The sequence below is a fragment of the Mustela erminea genome, chromosome 3 (genome assembly GCF_009829155.1).
Source record: "Mustela erminea isolate mMusErm1 chromosome 3, mMusErm1.Pri, whole genome shotgun sequence".
Classification (NCBI taxonomy): Eukaryota; Metazoa; Chordata; class Mammalia; order Carnivora; family Mustelidae; genus Mustela; species Mustela erminea.
This window is the reverse complement of record NC_045616.1, coordinates 69,734,852-69,754,908: the sequence shown is the minus strand read 5'-3', so window position 1 is coordinate 69,754,908 and position 20,057 is coordinate 69,734,852. Positions and strand designations below refer to the sequence as shown.

General features: G+C 42.3%; 1 protein-coding gene across 4 annotated transcripts in view; it reads left to right on the top strand.

Moving 5' to 3' along the window:
* Nucleotides 1–20,057, top strand: part of MAST4 (microtubule associated serine/threonine kinase family member 4) — a 552,196-nt gene that overhangs the window by 125,015 nt on the left and 407,124 nt on the right. The gene's annotated exons all lie outside the window — the stretch shown is intronic.

Sequence of the window (20,057 nt, the reverse complement as noted above, 5' to 3'; positions counted from 1 at the left end):
CAAAATCTTGGAAGTTACTCTCATATAGTAATACAAAACAAATAGTTTCTTCAGTATTTAATGAATCAATTACTTCCTTTATGAACTCTTTAAAAAAAAAAAATCTCTACACCCAGTGTGGGACTCAAACTCATGACCCTGAGACCAAGAGTCACACGCTCTACCAACTGAGCCAGCCAGCTGTCCCTCTTGAACCCTTTTGTGACAAAATAGAAACTCCATCATAAGAGCGTTGCTCTTGGCTTTCTTTTTTAAAAAATGGCTCAAACTGAGTTTCTCGTTTCTCCATTATGTCACCTTTCCTAAATGAAAAGCTGTCACCATGTTAACTTCTGTTTAGTCACACATGTTGTGTAACTCTTCTGTAGTTTCTTTTTGTGTTTTATAATTCCCCAGTTTCCCAACTTAAAAGTGTTTCCATTTTTTAGAGCATTCTGAGCAACCAGTAGAATCATAGACCTTAGAGAACAAAAAGGAGAAACAAATATAGATGATTTGTCCAATCTTTGATTTTTCACTTGAAGAAAGTTGGGCTTTCCAAAAAAGGTCCTGTTTTCACGTTGATCTAATCTCCACCCATGAGCCAAAACGAATTAGGAGGCATGTAATGAAAATGAGTCTCTGGAAAAGATAATATTTGAATGAAAAGCAAAATGATACCTCATAGCAATAATGTTATGCCTTTCCCTAAATGCTTAAGATTAAATGCAGCATGACTTTGATATGTGGCTACGGAAAATATGTGGGCTAGAAATACATGAATCATAGATACATATCAAACGTTTTTTGCCCTGTCCCTCTCCACTGATTCCTGAAGCCTAAAACATGTCTTATTATTTCAGCCCTCTCTTTCTCCGAAGGGCATATACAGACTATTAGGAACACAGCAAATGTTGTTATTGGCTCATAAGGAGGAATAATCCACAGACCTTCCACTGGCTTGGCCGCTCCTGAGCCACTTGAATCTCAGATGGAGTCCAGCATGTTAGGGATTTTATCGTGTAATGTGGGACCAGTTCTCTGTGGCACTAATAATTCTTAATATTAACTATTGCGTCTGCTTTGTATCAATTCATAGTCCTGCTTCATTGTAAGAACATAGCTGAAAAGCTTTCGTTTGTGAAACTGTGTATATTCCGGTTAACACTAAGGTTCTCAGTGTTTTCTGAGTTGGCGCTTTCTAGAATGTTGTTGTCCATTAGAGCTTGCTGAGAGGGTGGCAGCGTTCTCTACTCTGCATTGTCACCTAGGATAGTCATTAGCCATAGGTGGCTTTTAAGCTCTTGAAATGAGGCTAGTGCAACTGAGGAACTAAATTTTTTTTGTTTAAATCTAAATTGTGGCTAGTGGCTGCTATATTGGGCAGCACAGTGGTAGAAGCTGGAAAGTACTTCAGTTCATGTCTATTTCTGTCCTGTTATCTAGCCGCGTCCTCACTCTCTCCCCACCCCTTGCAATGATATTGTTTGTCTCTTTGTTCTAGTGAGTTCTTATTTCTTCCACCAGACTCACCCTGTTAGCATGCCTTGCTCCACCCTAAAGAACATCCTCTGGGTTGGATCTAAGACCTTGGCTCTTGGAAGATCCTGGAGACTACAAGAGAAATTTTTAAAAACACCCCTGGTGTCTAATTCGGTTGTCATTCATATTTCCCTTTTGACAGCATAAATAGTTTATATAGAAAAACTGAGCCTTTTTAAAAAAGGAAAAATTCAAGTGAATCTTTGTTCCTACCAATATCATAGGCAAAAATTACTTAAACCGTTGAAACTAATGACAAGTGCTCAGCTTGCTCTCTTGCAACTACAGAAAATGTTTAATATTCAGAATTAATCATACAAAATAACTAGACGTAGTAGAAGAATGAGGTTAAAAACTCAGGTTTTAGAAATTTAGGTTTCATGCAAGTTTTATTTCAGTTCAGTTGCTGTTGCCTGTAAAAAGCGATGCCAGAAATATTAGTAAAGGCTACCTTTCCATAAATGTTACTTATACATAAATAAATGTTACTTACATCTGTGTATGTATTTTGTCTTCTGCGATAACTGGTACTTGAGAAAACAGAAGGCAGCTCGGTTTTTAGCTGTTTGGAAGAAAAGGTTAATATCTAATGGTACAATCATGTAGTAAATTTATTAAATAAACTTCTGCATGTTTTTCTCTCCTAGTAGATCAAACAGTGCTTGCCCTAGGAGTCATTGGCCCTAAGGATTTATGAATAGCTTGAAATTACTATAAAATTTTTATGTTTATACGTGTATTTGGGGAGAGGAGGTGTAATTTTTGTAGGATTCATTTGTATATGTTCAGCTCATCAAAGCTTGAGTCACTTTCTACAGTGAAATGTTCCTGATAGCACTCAGGCCCCTGATTCCATAGAACCTTTGCAGAGAGTAAACACTCAATAAATATCATTGGAATGGAATTGGAAACCACTTCTTTCATAGGTGAGACCCTGCCTTTCTTTTTATCAAGGCAAAAGAAATCAATGATGACCTTTATTTTTTTCAGTGCTTCTGATCTGAGCTTTTCATTATCCGCCCGATAGGGTGATATGGAATAGGTGATACTGGAGGAGACAGCTGTGGGATTTGGGGGATCTGGAGAAGTTAATTTTCACATGCCTACTGCTTGCTTTCTGTTGAAGTGGACTCAAGTGCAGGCCTCAGCACCTTTGTATTTTGTTGTTGTTGTTAAAGATTTTATTTACTTACTAGAGAGAGTTCAGGGGGAGGGGCAGAGGTATGGAGAATCTTAAGAAGAGTCAGCACTGAGCTGGACATGGGACCTGATCCTATAACCCTGAGATCATGATCTGAGCTGAAATCAGGAGTCAAATGCCCACTGACTGAGCTGCTCAGGTGCCCCAGCACCTTCGTATTTTAACCTTACCTGGCTGTTGAACCATCACCCTCCCTTCCACTCTAGTCCTCATCCAGGGTGTGTGGCTTACTTAACCTCTTCTCAGAAGTTAAACCTTGGAATGTTTAGTAATAGCTCCCTGCTAGGAGTTACACCTACCAACTAGGAAAAAGGCAGGAGATGTACAAGGCCAGGAAAAGGGGAGATTTTTGTAACTGTACATTCTGTCTGTTGCTGTGTGTGTGTGTGTGTGTGTGTGTGTGTGTGTACACATGTGGGTGTGCCTGGCTTTCTTGTGCCTCCCAGCCTGCTGATGAACTCGCACACTCACATGACTGTAGTTTTACTCTGGGCCCTTACTGAATTATTGCTGAATAAAAGAGTAAATGGCCCAGAGAATCAAATGTAAGTTCTGAACAGAAGTAGAAAGGCAACAGTAACTATTTAACTGTTGAAATTGACAGTGGGTATTCAGTGTCAGGGGAGAATCCCTACCAGAGTTACTCTACTAGAGACTTTAACTCTTTCTGGGAGACAGACTACGAATAAGGAAAGATTTAAGTAGTCATTCCACAGTCCCACGTTCCAGTACTGTTAACAGTAGTCCATTCCTTGATTAGCTGTTCTTGTAGTTTTCTGAGTCATGCTAGAGTGAAAGGTATATCACAGATGTTTGATAAAGAAATGAAACTGGTTTTCACATGTAATATACGACAAACTGTTGGCAAAAGATCAAGATAGCGAGGAAGCTTATATTCTCTACTTCAATACCATGAACAACAAAATCTACGAGTAGGAACTAAGTAATGCTGTATTTGGTCAGATATGCTGGAGTCCTCTTCCTTCTGTCTGGGCCATCTGAGTCAGCGTGAAGTTCATCGCACAAGGTCACGCATACGGCATACACCCTCCCACACAGACTCAGGGCAGAGGATGCGTGATGTTGAGTTATCTCCATTGTAAGAAGTTATCTCCGAAATTTAACTGAAAGAATGAAAGAACACAAAGCCAGACCCAGCAACGTTAGGATGTTTGTTAACATCCGGAAGTTCTCTTAGTAACTCAGGAGCAGCCAAGCTGGGCATTTGTGCTCAGGGTTGTTAGTGTGGTTGAAGCCAGGGCTGCAAGGAAGGCCTGCCAGGGAGCAGGAGGATCAAGGTCACCTTGAGGATGCTGTGACTCAGGTCTGCCTTCTGACTTCGTGACAGTGACAGGTGTTCAGCTACCTGCAGGCCTTTTGTGTTAAGAACCGCGTCATCCACGTGGACTATTCATAGGTTCTTTTCATCTCCCTTCCTTGACATTCTATTTCTCACTTCATTATATCCCATTATTGATGGATAACTTTCAGTAGTGCGGTATTGTGACTACACAAAATTCTGAAATGTAAGAATCCTGAAAAGGTTTTACTTCGAAGGCTTCTCACTCACTGAAGTCTTGAATTATTGATACTTTCACTCATGATTTTAATTACTGTGCTGATAAAAGGTGCTTTAGTGTGAAGTAAAATATGCCATCACTTAATTACATGGGCTGGCTTGTATAAAGTCATTTTGGGGTTTTCCAAAAATAATTCTGAGAGTTGACTTTCCTGTTTTTTCCTATATTCCAAATCATTTGGGAAATGGGGAGATGGTACATAACGTCCCATTTTGAGTGAAATACCATTTATAAATAACAAAAAAGTAAAATTATTTTTTCCTTCCAGTTAATTTTGACACTGCTGCCTTTCTCTGACCTGCTGAACCACACCATTCTCTAGTTGTTAGAGTTGAGGCCATTCTTTATTTACCTTGACCTCTAAACTCCTTGGGGCAGGAATTCTTGGGTAAATCAGAGAAGGCTCTATCAGAAAGGAATAGCAATAGGGCCTAAAAGATGATGGGGCCCCTCCTCACCCAGCTCCTGGGCATTTTTCACACACTTCATTCTCCTGTTGTTTTCCATGTATGGGTGCATTTTAACCTTATTTCACTTTTCCTTTCATTCCTTCTCTGTGACACATCTCTTAACTCCTTGTGTTACTTGTTAGTTAATAATATCTTCCGCTGTAAGTAAACATTTATTTCTGTGACCTTTTGACCATATCAAACCTTTGCTCAGTTTTGGGGGAGCAGATAGGAGATTAGGAGTCCGGGGCAACAGGCATATTAACAGAGAATGGGATTGTTTTCTTGCATAAATGTGAAATAGAGAAATTAGCAAATAATTTTTTTGTAATTTTTTCCCTTTGAGCAGGGCAAGTTAGCTTCAGTTACTCTTGCCTTTTTCCCATTGAGTTTTTTGTTGCTTGCATGTATGGAGTGTACTCTGTCCTGTCTAGTGCATTTTGCTTTGGAACTTTGTTGTGAATGATCATTGGGTTTCTTAGTAGTAGTAGAGGGCTACTACTCTAGCCCTCCCTGAGGGCTATACCAGGGATTCATCTGCATACCTGTTTTAGGAATGCTTGGGAAATCCTGGTTGGTAAGCCCCCCAAAGTCTTGATTGCCTAGGGTTCTTACGCCTCTGGGAATCAAAGTGTGCATGTTGGTAGGCAGTGGTTTTAGGACTAATCACTTGTGAACAAAGCATTAAAGTCTGATGTAAACTCTTAAAAGAGAAGAAACAAGGTGGAAGTGTCATTATTGGTCCCTAGCTCTTACACCTTGGCTAAGTCACTTAAGTGCCCTAAGCCTCAGTTTCCTTACCTATAAAATGGGGATGTTGTAAGGTGGTCTTAAAGATTACATGAGATGAATGCTTATTGCAGTTAGGATGGTGCTGGGTGTGTATCAGGTGCTACGCCTCACTGGAGGAGGGACTGGTGGATGGAGATGGCAGAGAAAGGGGACATGGTCTAGCCACCTCGCTTACTTTTACACCAGCATTCTGAGCTCATTCTCACTGTGGGCACTGATGCAGCTCCCTCCTCTCTGTCCTTCAGATCTCTGTGGCTGTGGGCCTCTTCCAGTGAGAACCTCATCTAATCACCCACACAGTAGAGTGGCCGTTCTTCTCTGTCCCCTGTCCTGCTGCTGCTTCCTCACAGCCCTGTTACCCGCTGAAGGAGGGAGCTTGGCTGTGCTCCTTGTTCTCTTCTCAGGGCACAGACCGTGCTTGGCACGTGGTAGATGCTTGGTAAATGTATTGAAGAAATCAGGCGCTGGCAAACTTGTTTGGTAGAGGGCCAGAGAGCAAATGTTGTAGGTTTTGTGGGCCATATGGTTTCTGTGGCGACTGCTCAACTCTGCTGTGGAAGGCGGAGTGTGGACAGTCTGTCAGTGAAGCGTGGCTGTGGTCCAGTACAGTTTTATTTGGTGTGTGTGGGCTCTAGTTTGCAGATCCCTGAGATATCAATGGGTGGCAAACATCAGGAATGGACCTTGAGGGCTGCGGTGGTTTGAGCTTGGTGAGAATGGGAACTCTCAGCAGTAGGGGGTGACTGGAAGCATTAGGAGAATATATGACATTGGAAGACGAAACTTACAGCCCTGGTGGGGAGGCAGCCTGGTTCTGGGAGCAGGGATAGCAGCGAATGGGTAGTGGTGGGGGTGGTATGTGTTTCACTGACCAGACGAGTCTGGTGGGCATGGCCTTGTGAATGACCACTGTGCTTTCATGGGTCGTGAGCTGGCTTTTGTTAATCTTTAGATAAACACTTAGGTGGAGGAATACATTGGTTAAAATCCCCACGGGAGGAGAAGAAATCTAATTCACCTACATATAAGAGCCATAGATGTTTCCCCTGCAAAGTTTATACGCGGTGTGTTTTCCATGTGTTCAGCATGCGGCTATCCCAGTAGGCTTCTGTACCTAACTTTACAAATACATCTTAGTGGAAGAAGAGTTTACTTGAAAGAAGGTGTGTCTGCAGTGCAGCTTCAGTGAGTTACACACGCCGGGATTCCCAGCTGCTTCTAACACAGATTTGCAAACACTTATATCTTCATGGAAGAATGTGTTCCCCGAAACACACATTATACACCGTGTTGTTTCATTGAGGTAAGAATAGTTCTATTCCCACATGTGTCTTCCCATCCATTTACACGCACATACCTGTCAGGGAAAGGAGAGGTTACTTGAGCGGCAGTTTGTACATAACCGTGTCGTTTCAGTGAGGTTAAGCATACAGCTCTTCCCGTATGCGTCTGTCTACACCCACATGTAGGAACTTTAAATGAAAGAAGGTGATACGAGAGCCACAGAGTTTTTGGGAGGAAGGACAGTCTCTCCCTGCGGAGTGGATTGCTCCGTTCTCAGGTAGATGGCAAGCTTGAGCTTGAAAGCTGCCCTGTCATAGCATGTCCTTTATCCCAGCCTTTAGATCCACGTGTCTTCAATGCAGAGTTCTTCTTCCTTTCACCTGTGAGGCTCCAGCAGGAAGGGGAAAATAAAGACTCAAGATGTGGGAACCAGGGTAGGTCAGATGCTGACTGTGAAGTTGCTTCCCGGGTTTGTCTGCCAAGTCCGTTTTGGACATGGTCAGAGGTCAGTGTGTGCATACTTTCCTAGGTAAGCACTGGCTGGCACTTCTGCTTGCCAGGTGCTTCTTTGGATTTCTTGAGTCTTGGCTGGTTTGGTTTTGCTCTTTGGTGGGAAGGGAAACAGAATTGCTTCCTTTGATTGGCTAACATTGGCTGTATTTTAAATAGTAGTCTTAGAATTACTGCTTCCAGGGACCATTAAAAAAAGAAAAAAGGCAACATGATGAAACTTACACCTTTTTAGTTCTTGCTTGTTGCCTGGATCTTATTTCTGGAACTCCACCCAATCCTTGGGGGTTGTTTTGAGAGCCCAAGGGATTCTCAACAGTGATTTATCTACTGTCTGTTGTTGTTACCCTGTGGCTTTGGGTGAATACCTCCTTTAGTAGAGTTGGGAACCTGTACCCAAAGGCAGAATCTTTACTTGATTTCATCTGGTTGTTGGGAACATCTTGATCTGTTCTTCACTCCTATAACTTGGAGAAGACTTTTCTTCCTGGCAAGTAAGGTGGAATCAGAATAGAGGTGCCCCTCTTCTTTTTGTGAAGAGTAGGTACAAACATGTCAGGAGGTTCCAGTGATGGTTGTTTGGCCGCTCTGAGTTTCAGAGGATGGTGTGATCAGGAATCACAGTATCCGAGAGATCAAGTTATTTCCAACCCAAGTGAATGGTAGAAGAGGAAGAAAAGTTAAGATGGATACATTTTCTGCAGAATCTACCAAGCCTCTCCTCCTTGTGTCTCTTGTTGCATTGCTCACCCCTTCCCTTCTTTGTCTTGTATGTCTTTCTGTGGCATTTTCTCCTTCTCATATTGGGAGCTTTAGTTCATATCCCTCCTGGGGGGCTGGCCTGATGCTTGAGGACTGGGAGTTGAGGTGGTGGACAGTGTCTTTGGATTGAGCACTGGGAAGGTGTGAACCGGACTAAAGAAATCTGGGCTATTAGCCCATTACTTAAACTTCCAAAGCAAGCCCTAAGTCTAGCATGTGGCTCCCAGCATAGGTAGGGCAGAGGTCCTTCAGTTGGTCAGGCAATAGGCAGGCAAGCAGCACTGAGAGCCAGCACCATGGAGGGATCTAGTCCCTGGCAGGCTGTGTTTCAGAGGAAGAGCCAGTCAGGGCAAAGCGCTGGGCACAAGACAGCCCCCAGACCTCGAGCTCGGAGAGCACACATCAGGGAAACTAGCATTTGAGAAGGAGAGACTCAGTCCCGGGAAACAGGGTAGGCGTCAGGGTGGGAACCTAGTCAGATAGTAATCTGGGAGTAATAAGGAGCAACTGACTGAAGGTCTTGGCATGTATTAGTTTATAGTAAGAGAATGTGTTTATTGATACTTAATACATTTTTTTTTTTTTAAATTTCTTGTGGTTGGAGGCGCCTGGGTGGCTCAGTGGGTTAAAGCCTCTGCCTTCGGCTCGGGTCACGGTCCCAGGGTCCTGGGATCGAGCCCCACATCGGGCTCTCTGCTCGGCGGGGAGCCTGCTTCCTCCTCTCTCTCTGCCTGCGTCTCTGCCTACTTGTGATCTGTCTGTCAAAAAAAAAAAAATTTCTTGTGGTTGTTTGTTATTTGCTCCTTTTTCTAAGAGAGAAGACTGATCTTACGTTCTGTGTGGGACACAGCCCCTTGCAGAGGGGGAATGATGGGAGGAGGATGGGGGCCGACAGGGGAGTAACTTCCCCAAAGCTCTTGTGACATCACTTAATGCCTGTTTCTAGCTTCCTCTCCCATCCTTTCTCCCTCGGTCCTTTATTTTTTTTTTCTCTCTTTTCCCTCATGTTCCCAGGTTATTTATTTATTTATTTTCCCTCTTAAGAAATGAAGCTGGTAAAAATAGTTAGCATGACCCTTACCATCCCGCCATCGTCCGAGCCCTCATTTGAGTTCCCCACTATTTGCTACTTTCTCAGTGACAGTTATTCCTGTCCTTCTAAATGATTTCCATTTCACCAGATGAGACCTGATGATTTCTGAGGACTCAGGCCTCAGGATTCTTAGGAATACTTTTCTTAAGATTGTGTATTTTGCGGGGCGCCTGGGTGGCTCAGTGGGTAAAGCCTCTGCCTTCGGCTCAGGTCATGATCTCGGGGTCCTGGGATCAAGCCCCACATCAGGCTCTCTGCTCAGTAGTGAGCCTGCTTCCCCTTCTCTCTGCCTGCTTGTGATCTCTCTCTTTAAAAAAAAAAAAAAAAAAAAAAAAGATTGTGTATTTTGCCTCTTGGGTCAGACTTGGGTTTGCTACTACTATCTGTGTAGACTCGCTCAAACATCCCGTTTTCCCTCTTAATGTAAAAACATGAAATGAATATTCATCCATATGTTTGTTCAGCTAAAGAGCTTAAACATTATTCTTTTTTTCCCCTTAAACATTATTCTACACAGAGAGCATATTTTGAAGTTTTTTTTCTCAGAAACTTACGTAAAGTTTATTTTTAGCTTGAATAGATGTTATTTAAAAAGAAGTTCTAGTTCTTGATGATTTTTTTTTTTTTTTTTTAAAGATTTTATTTATTAATTTGACAGAGAGAAATCACAAGTAGACGGAGAGGCAGCCAGAGAGAGAGAGAGAGGGAAGCAGGCTCTCTGCTCAGCAGAGAGCCCGATGCGGGACTCGATCCCAGGACTCTGAGATCATGACCTGAGCTGAAGGCAGCGGCTTAACCCACTGAGCCACCCAGGCGCCCTAGTTCTTGATGATTTTTAAAAAAATGGTTCTGACAAAATGAACTAGGGTAAGATAAGGAAAGGGGAAGAGAAGAAACATTCAAGTATTACCTCTTGCTGGGAACTTTATATAATAATCAATTAATTTAATCCGCAGAAATCCTGTGAGGGAAATAGAATTATCCTTATTTTATAGATGAAATGATCGTCGAGTCCCTTTTGTATGGCCAAGTAGATGAGTGTTCTACTGGCTGTGGGCTTGCCTCAAACCAGTGTCGTCTTCCTCTCCTCAGTTTTCTGGTCCTCTCAGGAAATGGAAAGTGATGCCCCGAACTACTCCTAGAGCACCTGGCCCCTGGTGAGCAGTTGATGCCTCAAGAAGGATAGCTGATGAGGCTCAGAAAAGCTCTAGTCATGGTGTGGTATGGGTGGTGGGAAAAATTCAGCTCTGTATCTCCTAAGCCTTAGGACATGGTGGTTGAGTTGGAAAAATGCCAGTCCAGACACACAGTGAGCAAGTGTTTACATGTGGCTCTGTGCTCCTGGACTGGCTTCTGAGTATCTGAGGAGACCATAGTCTATACGAGTACATACAAGTCACCCCCTCCCCATTGCATTTCGCGCAGAGTAATACCAGCATTTTCAACCAACATGGACAAGAAATTGATTAGGTACCAGACCATAGCTGTGCTCAAAGCCACTATAGTCCCTCATACCTCATTCCATCCTTGCGTCTGTGATGTTGTATGATTTTTTAAAAATATTTTATTTATTTATTTGACAGAGATCACAAGTAGGCAGAGAGGCAGGCAGAGAGAGAAAGTGGGAAGCAGGCTCCCTGCTGAGCAGAGAGCCCAATGTGGGGCTCAATCCCAGGACCCTGGGATCATGACTTGAGCCGAAAGCAGAGGCTTTAACCCACTGAGCCACCCAAGCGCCCTGTGATGTTGTTTTATGGTTGGGTTTTTGTGTCTGTCTGTAGCATTTGGGTAGAGGTCTTCTGAGGTAGGTGACTCTATCCATTCTGTTCTTGGTTTTTTCAGCCCTTCGCACAGTGCCCAGTCCATAGTAGACATTTGGCTAAAAAAATATTTAAAACAACCCTGAGTTAATAGAGCATGTATGAATAAAAGCCCCTAGATAACCCTACAAATCACTTACAACAGAATGGGGAATATCTGTCAGGTGTCAGGAAGTGAAGTCAGTAAGAGAGCAGGTGTGAGAGGTAATGGATGGTAGGTCTGGAAGTTTGGGTTCTGGCCTATATTCGTGCACTAGTTACCTTTTTAAACCTGGGCAGTTGACTTGTCTGGGCCTCAGTCTTCCAAAAAGTGGGAAATTAGACTAGAGGTGATTTTTAGGTCCTTTCTGCTGCTCATATTTTGTGATTCTGGAACTCTGGCTTCAGGATTCAGGATTTCATCCGTAGAAGCCCTAGAAACCACTTGTGTAGACTGCCAGCTAGGCTCGAACTGGAGCATTCAGACTGGTTGACATCAAACTTTGAGGTTGTTCTCCTCTAGGGAGTCATCTTGTACCAGAGACAGAAGAGAAAATTCAAGGGAACTTTCGGGGGTTTGCTGTGTTTCACCACTGTGAGCTCCCCTCTAGGGGCTCTCTAGGAGACCTTTGGGAACAGTCTTTCCCAACAGGGGCTTTGGGGAAGCAATCTTGGGCTTGATTCCTTTTGTACTGCCTAAGAAGCAGATCAGTTTGGAGGAGCTAATTTTGCTGAATATAGGTCCTTACTGGTAAAATGGGAATAATAACACTACCTACTTGGGGGATTCCTCCCTCTGCCCAAAGGGAAAGTGGGAACATCACTTAAAGTTGTGTGGAGTGGGGAGCATGTCCCCCTCTGACTTGAAATGGAGAATAAAAGTGTTCAGAGGACTGTATTCTCTTCCTGCTTTAAGTATGGTCTGGGAATTGAGTTAGATCACTGATGGAGATGTGATGGTACCAAGGGAATTTAATGACTTCAGATAAGTAAATAATTGCAGACATGGATCAAATTCCTATATAAAGGTCAGAAAAAGATTAAGAATATTAAAGTGACAGAAAAACAGGTGATGCTTATGTGAAGTCGAATCAGCATATTCCCCGTGCCTTCCCCAATGTCATGGTTCTCAATTAAACTGAAAATCTCTATGTTTAAAAAAAAAAAAAAAAAAAACTAGCATAATATTAGCTTTTCTTTTCTTTTCTTTTTTTTTTTTATCTGTAGACTATTGAATTTATTGCTTAATGTAAACATCACAGTTAAATGCCTGCTGCGTGGAGCTCTCTTCTTGGGATCGTGATAATAGTGCTTGCTAGTGGGGCATGTGTGGGTGCGTGTGTGTTTAGAGCTGTTCATAAGCAAAGGAATTGACTTTCTTGAAGTTGAGTTGACAGACAAAAGTGAGATAGCAGTATCAAAGTGCTAATTTACATATTTCTCTCAGAAGGGAAGAAAGAAAATCAATTCTCATAAGGGATGAAACCAGTGGTGCAGCTCTGTTTAGGTGAAAGCCATTGTAGTTTGATCTAATAAATGTATTTTAGGATGTTTCTGAAACACTTTTCATTTTGCTAATTGAAGTTCGTGATTCAAAGAATTAATTAAAAACCGAAGATGGAATATGATCCTGGTATCTGGTACATCTTTCAGCTTAAATACATTTGATTGATGTATTATTTTTCAAAACATGATGTCCATTGGAGAAACTGAATTGCAATAAACAGCTAAGTAGTTTGGGTAAATTAATGTGGCTCTGGAAATTATTTGCTTAACAGACTCGTTGACGTGATCAATTTTTGCTAAGATTCCATCTGTGCTTTCCCTCTGTCCCTTTTCTTGTTCTCAGAAGGTTTTAAGATGACCTGAAATAACACATAACTCAGCAAGATAAATAACTTAAAAATAGGTGAAGATACACAAATGAAAAGTGAGTACAGAATAGCATTTGTTAGGAGTGACATGATGGACATTTTATGCTGGGTAATTCTTTCTGGTTGGGGCTTTTCTGTGCCTTGTCCTGTGTTTAGTAGCATCTGTGGTCTCTAGCCAGTAGATACCAGCAGAATCCACTGCTCCCTTTAAATTGTGAAAACAAAAAATGACTCCAGACATTGCCAAGTGTCCCCTCGGTAGCAAAATTACCATGACCTGAGAACTAGGCTGTAGAGGGTGTTGTAGTCAGTCTAGCCTACTGTAACACTGTACCATAGGCTGGGCGACTTAGAAACAACTGTTCATTTCTTGGAATTCTGGAGGCCGGTAAGTTTAAGGGCATGCTGCTGGCAGATTCACTGTCTGGGGAGGGCTTAGCTTCCTGGTTCATAGAAGTTGTAGCTGTGTCCTCACATGACAGAGGGAGCCAGAGAACTCTGTGAGGTATTTTGTATAAGGTGCTAATCCCATTCAGGGGGATTCCACTTTCATGACCTGCTCGCTTCCCAAAGACCCTCGCTACAAAAACTGTCACACTGGGGGCTAGTGTTCAACATAAGAATGTGGGGGCAGAGGACACAAGCATTCAGTCTCTAGCTCAGGGTAAGGTGAAATCCAGCGTGAGGTTGGTGCCACAGGCAGACCTGGGACGTCTCGATGGAGATGGGACCAGCCGCACTTGGTGGCAGTGGGCTGTGGAGACATGCCCTGTGATTTCTGGTGGTTGAACGAGAGTTCTGTGTTTTTTGGGGTTCCCAGGGTAAAATCAAGACCATGGCCCAGCAGAAACATGCCTGATTGTACTACGGAGAATGAACAGCATTTTCTCTGGGCTTTTCTCTCCCCAACTAGAACGAAGCTTCTGAAAGGTGAGGATTTTTGTCTCCTTCTGTGCCCAGCAGCATACCTTGACAAGGGAGATACTATGTAAGGGAGGTTCCTCCTCATTTGTCCAACAGCATGGCTGGATTCGCATGGTTGTTTCTTATAGTATCCTTAAATGGAAGCATGCATTCTGGGTGGCATAATCCAAAGGGAATGTCAGCAAAGTCAATTAAATGAGCCCTTACAGTAAATCTGGTGAGCCGAGATTATAGCCCTGTCAGTGTCTGACTCAGTCTCTGTAGTTAGAATTTAGGATGCCGGGGAAAGGGAAGTTGCATATTCTTCATGCAATGGTGAGCATGTTAAATGTTTTTTTTCTCTTCTGGAGTAGTGTGGAATTAGGGGGAAGAATGGGAAAAATGCCTGAGAGATGCCACTCAGAAGGGTCAGGTGGAGAGGCATATGCTTTGCCAGTCAACAGGCTCAGGGAACGTGAGCTCAGCTCTAGTGACAGTTACCACCAATATTATTAGTGAGTGAGTGCTTATATGCGCCAAGCCCTTTTCATGCATCGTCCACCTGTATCCTCCCTGCCTCTGAGGCCCACCCTTCAGAGAGGAGTCACGTAGGTTGGCCGAGGCATGACCCTGTGATACTGCACCTAACAGTTCAAATTTGGGCGCGGCTCCTTACTTCCATACAGCTCAGCCTCCTGCAAGTTGAACCCCCTATAGCATGAGAGTAACAGCCGGAAATAATTGTAAAACAGTTCAAGCCGAGTTCTTCTTTGAGCCATAAAGAAAAATAAGACAACTCAGTAAAATTGTAATCCGTTTAACTTCCTTGCAAGCCATTTGTGATGAAGTACCCAGGCGGAGACATTCGTGAATGGAGTGACTTCCTATATGGCAGTTTTAATAACCACCCCGGCGAACGTTTACTGTGCACTTTCTATGTTCTCTGCATTGTTCTAAGTGCATATATGAATTCTTGTAATATCCACAATAACCTCAGGACATAGGTAGTAGTATTACTAACATTTTGTGGATGAGGAAATGGGCATAGAAATAGTTAATTGTCTTAATTAGTTAGAAAGTATTGGCGTTTCTAACCACCACGAAATTAGTAGGAATTCAGTAATGACTGTCTTAATGATGGAACTCTATTCTACCAAATTTTAAAATGTTGTTTATAGGTTTTGGTTTAAAAGTAAATAAAGTCCTGTTTCGAAATAAAGTCGTTTCAGGTTGCTCATTGGATTCCTTATTGGACAGAGGCAGTAGAGCACTTAATTAAGATTACAGGCATAGACTGTGCAATTTTTTAATTATTCATTTTCATACCTTTGGTGTTTTAGAGTATTTAATATCAAGAAACAATAACTGAACGTTGTCTTCATAACCCCATGGTACTAGTCAGTCTCTTTCTCTTTTTTCTTTTTTTAGCATAAAGACTTTACTGGTGAGTCTCATTGTGTATGCAGGTGACATTGGTGATCCTGGTGAACTAATGAACTTTGCCCTTAGGGCACATGCATTCTGGATGGGTCTTTAAAATGCATGTGCCACATCTTGGGAATGAGCGAGGAATTACAGAAAGGAGAAAGGAGTGTAGGGAAAGGCATGGATTGATAGACACAATTGAATATGTTAGTTAGGATCTAGTTAAGGGGCCGAATAATTCATTATTTAGGAATCACCTTCAGAGATAGCAGTGTTAAAAAATTAGCATATTAGTTTGTATATAGCAAAGATTCTTTAAAAAGATGGCGTTTGCTATAACCTCAGGGTCTTTTTCATACACGAAACATTCAATTTTGTCAAAATGCTCAAGACTCAATTGAGCATTTTCACCTTGAGTAACATGTAATATAATTTTGTTCAGCTTTTTCCAGCAATAAAAACCCTTAATTGCATGTGTTCTTTCTTTTGCTGTTGTGTTTTAAACAAAATACCAGAGATTGCCATTCGTCTGTTCTTTCAACCAATATTAACATGGTGCCTTTTATGTAGAGTGGTGGACAAACGGAACAGATTAGTGTGTAATTTCATGCAACTTAGGATCTGGTGAAAGAAGGACAATAAACTGGGGGCGCCTGGGTGGCTCAGTGGGTTAAAGCCTCTGCCTTGGGCTCAGGTCATGATCTCAGGGTCCTGAGGTCGAGCCTCACATCGGGCTCTCTGCTCAGCAGGGAGCCTGCTTCCTCCTCTCTCTCTGCTTGCCTCTCTGCCTACTTGTGATCTATTTCTGTCAAATAAATAAATAAAATCTTTTTTTTTAAAAAAAAAAGGATAATAAACTGATATAAAAGATCTAACATGGGGTGATAGATATTAGGAGGAAAAGTAAAGAAGGGAATGAAGTGGTAGGCATGCTGTTTTACACAAGGCTGTGGGAGAGAGCCCCCTGGAAGAGTAATGTTTGAACAGGGACCAGAAGGATGGAGAGGGGCTGATGGGAGAGGGGATCGTGGGAGCTAATACCTGGAGTGAGTTCCTGACAGAGGCTGTGGTCAAGGTAATTGTGCTGGGTGACAAGATGCCCAGGGCACCGGAGGTCCAGCAACACACCAAGGTAGATTGACTGGAGTTATAGTGGCTGGGATCAGAGACTTGTTGGTAGAGGTGGTAGGACCTGTAAGTCATTGCCATGATTCTGGGTTTTGTTCTGCATGGAGGGAAGCTATGGGGGATTCCAGCGGAGGTTGTGGACCATCTGGCTTGTGCTTTACAAGGGTCCCTGACTGCTGTGCTTAGGCAGGTATGGCAACAGAGAGATCTGGACAGCAGGGCTAAGAGCAGTAATAGTAGAAGTGGGGAAGTGATTGGATTCTGGATATATGTATTTTGGAGGTTGACTGAGAGCATTTGCTGACTGAATATGGGTGAAAACAGAAGTTCTGAATAAACTGTAAGGTTTTTGACTTTAGTAGCTAGAGAAAGGAGTTGCAGTTGACTGAAAATGGAAAAATACCTTTATGTTCACACAGTCGTTGCGATTATTTAGAAGCTATAGACTGGCGAACTCATGGCCTCATGCATGGAAGTGTCTAGAAGGGGAGTTCTGGGAAAATGGTCAGTTCAAAAGGTGCACGTTGAATGTTAATTGTAAGTTAGGATGTGCCCTTTTAGAAAGAGATGATACTATTCCTGGGGAATATAGCCATGGAAGAAGAACCCCACGGTCCACGTTTGGAGATAGTCAGGGTGGGGTAAGCAGAGACATCAAAGGAAGATGGCGACTGCTCAGTGATGTGCCTTTACCTGTGCTTTTTGCCGCTGGACAAAGCCACAGCGTGTTCGTGGTGGGTTCTTGCTTTCCTCAGCCCAATCACTGTAAAATGTCCCACAGAGGATGGATGTGATAAATAAAGAAAAGGCAGATGTGGAATTCTGGTGACTAGCTTTTCTGTAGGACTGAGAATTTTGGAAACATTGGCCCCAATACCTGAGACTTGAAGCAGTTGTAAAATAGTGTCTGTTGTTCTCTAAGATGCTTCCATGTTTGGTGTGATAAACTGCTGCAGCAGTGGCAGCTGTTTCCACATAACTGGTGGTACACTTGCTCCGTGTTGGTCTGACATCAACATTTTGTGGCTCTTGGAACTACAGGAGGTTAAGAAAACTGACCTAGGAAACTGGGAGCAAATGGAGTCCACCACAAATTGGTATTTGCTATTGGTGAATGAAGTGAGGATGCATTTCTGGAAAATGTGTGTTGATCAGGGCCACTCTGTGGCTGGCAGCGGGTGAGGTAAGCATGTGACAAGGCCGTAGGGCTGGCCCTCTAGCAGTCCATGATCTGCTTAGTGAGGAAAATTTGAAGCGTGTGAAGCAGGCATGCCAAGTTCAGGCTTAGATGCCCTTACACATCACTGGAATTTTCAGGACAAGCTTTGTCATTGGTTGAACTGCTTGTAGTATGAAGACCTGGGGAGTTTGGAAAAGTTAGTAAACATTAAACTGGAATTATTTAAAGGGCAGTGTCCAAAGTGATAGGTTTGATGTCTACCATAAGCTCTAGGGTGTGCTGAAATGTTTGTAAATGGAGCATGAGTGTTTGAATCAGGACAAAAAATGAAAAATAAATTGCAAGGCTGCAGTGGACCATTTTGAGAAGCTTTGACTAATTGTAGAAAGAAAAGTAGAGGCACTGACAACCCAGCAAATTTGGAAAAATGATCTATTTAGAGAGAGCTCTGTTGGGACTGTGATTTGATGTGAAGAAGGAAATGGTATCCTGGAACATGGCCCTATGCTTACCAGTTTTTCTCCTTATGTTTTGTTTGAAACATTTACAGCCTCACAGTTCACTGGCTCCATTTCCCCAGATTTAAAATAATACTCTCCCCTCTTGGGGTTATGATTCTGATTAAAAATGCTGACTTATGGACTAAGAGCTTGTGCCTCTATTTGTGATGAAACGGATTTTCTTTTTTTGTTTTCTTACACTTTATCCTTGATTTCCTTCTTCCTTATCATTCATTTTGTCTTGGAGGGCTTTGTTGGAAATAGGTAAGGAAATCACATCATTCTTATTTAGGAATTATCTTTCCTCTGCTTATTTTTCCACCCTCTGTTAATTGGTGATATAACAATCCTCCCCAGAGAGAGTAATTGTAATTCTGCAAGCTGAAAAATTTAACTTCAGGTGAAAAATAAGTAGCAGAAATTGATGAACCTTAAACAATAAATATTTGTATTTGACGCAGATGCCACTAGTAATTAGGAAGGAGATCACTAAGCGGAATGGAGTTGAAGTCACTCAGATACTCTGAGGGGTTCTTGGCGCATTTAGAGGACCCAGTAGCCAGCTAATAGGGAGTGTTTTGTTGAATGTTTGTGGCACATTGCCACCTTGTGGATGCAATTTTTCCTTTTAATGCAAAAGAGCAAATTTCTACCAGTAACTCTCTATGATATCATCTTATTTTACCCTTTCCCTACTATTTATAATTTAAGTTGATAACAAAAGATTTGAGACATTTTAAAAGGTTACATATAATACAGGGTAGCAGAATTGAAGAGAATGTCCTTGTTCTTAGCAGAGGCAGGCTGAAGTTTTGACGGGGGAAGATTCATAATGTCTGCAAAGAACTCTAATGTGTTGGGGTGGTAGAAAGAGAGCAAAAGCGGTATGGCAGAAGGTTAACTATTCAGCAGGGGTCGTGGGGATAAGGGCACTCATTGTACTGCCCTTACAATTTTTTTTGTCATTACAAATTTTGTTCTGAAGTTTTTCAAATTAGAAAAAAAAAACCGTAAAGAGGGGTGCCTGGCTGCATCATTCGGTGGAGCACATGACTCTTGGTGTCAGGCCTGTAAATTTGAGCCCCACGTTAGGTATGGACCCTACTTTCAAATAAAAAAATATTTTAAAAATTGGCAGGGAAAATGAAAACAAAACAAAACACGAAACCCAAAACCAACTGGGGTAAGGGCTTAAAATGGAGCCAAGAAGAAAGCAAAATAACCTCTACGTTGTGTAATGATAGGACTACGCTTGGACCACTGATTGTATTTTCCAGTAGCTGATGGGTCACTGACCAGGGTTCCCTTGCTCCAGTTTGGTGTCCATAAGGTTTAAGGCCAAGGTGTCTAAAATTAGATACAATTCCTTCTTGGAGGTCCTCCTAAGTAGGACACAGTTGTAATGAACAGCGAACTCAACAGATAGCTTCCAAGAGTGCAATCTGGAATCCCTTTTCCCTGCTGATCTGGCTTGCATACACTGCAAGGTTTTTGGGGACCTCTCACAAGACTACTGACAGTGAAATATAGTAAATAACTGATGGGCAATGGAGTTGGGGTTGTACCTACTGACAAGTGCCTGAAATCCAGCTGTTCCGGGTTACTAATGAATGCACTGAGCTTGGGGGAGAGTTGACATCTTGTAATAGCTGAGCCAGTGAGGTCTGTTCCACATGAGTGAGCTTGGGAGGAGTTATCCACAGGCAGGGTTAAATTTCTTTTTGTGCGGTGGTTTTGAATATGCTTCAGTACAAAGACAAGTAAATGATTTTGCCCCTAAATTTCATTTTCCTATAAAATATATCCTTGATAGTCTTAATCTGAAAAAATGCTGACAGGTATAATCAGATATCCTTCTCTCTGCCCAGGAAGACAAAACAAAACAAGTCTCAATGAAGCATCCTTAGAAATGCCCACATTTGAGCAATGCTACTGAAGTCTTGTCTGAATTTAAATTTCTACAAGGTGTTTTTTTTCTGTGGCACATGGAATTTCCATGAATACCTTTTGTAATTCTTTCTTGTTCTTAATAACTGTCTGGAGATAGATATATGCA